The sequence below is a fragment of the Microtus ochrogaster genome, chromosome 2 (genome assembly GCF_000317375.1).
Source record: "Microtus ochrogaster isolate Prairie Vole_2 chromosome 2, MicOch1.0, whole genome shotgun sequence".
NCBI classification, from domain to species: domain Eukaryota; kingdom Metazoa; phylum Chordata; class Mammalia; order Rodentia; family Cricetidae; genus Microtus; species Microtus ochrogaster.
The window spans coordinates 96,644,141-96,645,893 of NC_022010.1; positions in this window are offsets into that span (position 1 = coordinate 96,644,141).

Genomic DNA, 1,753 nt, shown 5'->3' on the forward strand with positions numbered 1-1,753 from the left:
AGAGCTCTGCTCTCTGAGGCACACGCGATGAAGCTCCAACCCAGGATGGACGTAGGCTAGAATCTTCCCGGTAATAGCACCTTGGGGTGCTACACACGGATGATTAGAAACGGCTTAAATTAATATGTGAGAATTAGCCTAGAAGAGAATGGGCCAAGCAGTGTTTAAATGAATACAGTTTGTGTGTTGTTATTTCAGGCATAAGTTAGCCCGGGAGGCGGCCGGGGTGCGGCTGGGGTGCTGGGGCCCCGCCGCCCCTATTACTACAATACATAAGACGGAAAGTGGCCATGGGTCTTATGTAGCCACATAAACCCTGCAAGCCACAATAACATCTCACCTGGCAAGACTCACCCACTGGTTTAACTGTGGTAGGAACAGCATGGGAATAAACAACCAGTTTCTAAGTATGGTATACTTCATAATATAAAATCCATACTTGGCACTATTCTCAGGACAAGAACCTATGGCTGGACATGTATTTGGACTTAGAGAAAACTTGTCGTTACTATGCTACTAGTGGACACAATATTAAAGACTGACAATATACTGCCATTATGTCCATTGGTTGGTGTATCACTAAATCCTCTTTTAAAAAAACTTATTTTTGCAGTAGATGTTGATTATTTGCAAAGGCCCATGGCTGGTCAATGAGCAGAGTACAGGAGATTGCAGAACACTCAGCCATAAGTGGGACATCTATATCATATCCTATTCTCACAAAGATCTGGTATCATTATTTCAGAGGAGGGAGAAGAAGATTGTAAAAGCAAGAACGAGGGAATGAATGCAAATAAACACTGCTTTCCAGACACAGCAGGAAATGTGAACATGTAAACTCACAACAGTTGTGACAACATACACAGTATCTGTGCAAGCTCATACCACACAAAATCCCAAATTGAAGGAAGGAGGCAGGCACAAAATCCCACTGCTAGCTAAGGAGACACTGGAAACCGATAGCTGCTAGAAGATAGTTTCTTTAGGCAGGTAACCTTGGGTAGGTTCCATAGATACCCCTATATCACAGGGTGTATAAGCAGCACAATTCAAATAAGTATGTTTAATATAAGTTTATTATTATACCACAAAGAAAAGAAAGATTTTTTTCTGAAAATGCTAGATTAACATAAAAGAGATTCAAAGTAGGATGGTCATAGAAAGAAGTGGGGCAGGGGTGCAATGGGAGAGAATTGGGAAGAAGGGTAAATATGATTTCATAAACACAGTTTATGAAATTCTCACAGAACTAATGTTTAGTCTCAGAACCAATTTGGTTATGACTTTCAAAACAGACAACAAAAATGAAAAGTCATATTGTATCCCACTAAGACTCTTTACACAGCAGAGCAATCCATAACTGGAAAAGAAAATCAATATATACAAGAAATGGGAGATTAATAACCAAAACGAGATAGTATCTCAACCTGAGCAGCAGGAAGACAGCAAACTGATGTTAACAATGTCAGAGACTGGAATAGACAATTTTCAAAAGGAAATCTCAGATGGCCAGAGGGAGAAACAAGGGTCCATTTCACTAAAATCTCGAAATTGCAAATCCAAGTCACCATAAGACTGCAGCTGCTAATAGACTGGCTCTTAGAAAGCACGTGGGTATCAGAGGACGTGAGAAGGGAAGCCAACCCTCTCTTCTGCAAGAACGTGTGATGGCAGCCGTTATAGAAAACACTGTAGGCTCTTCCTCGGATATTCATAAAAATAACCTCTGATACTTATGACATCTTAACTAGAA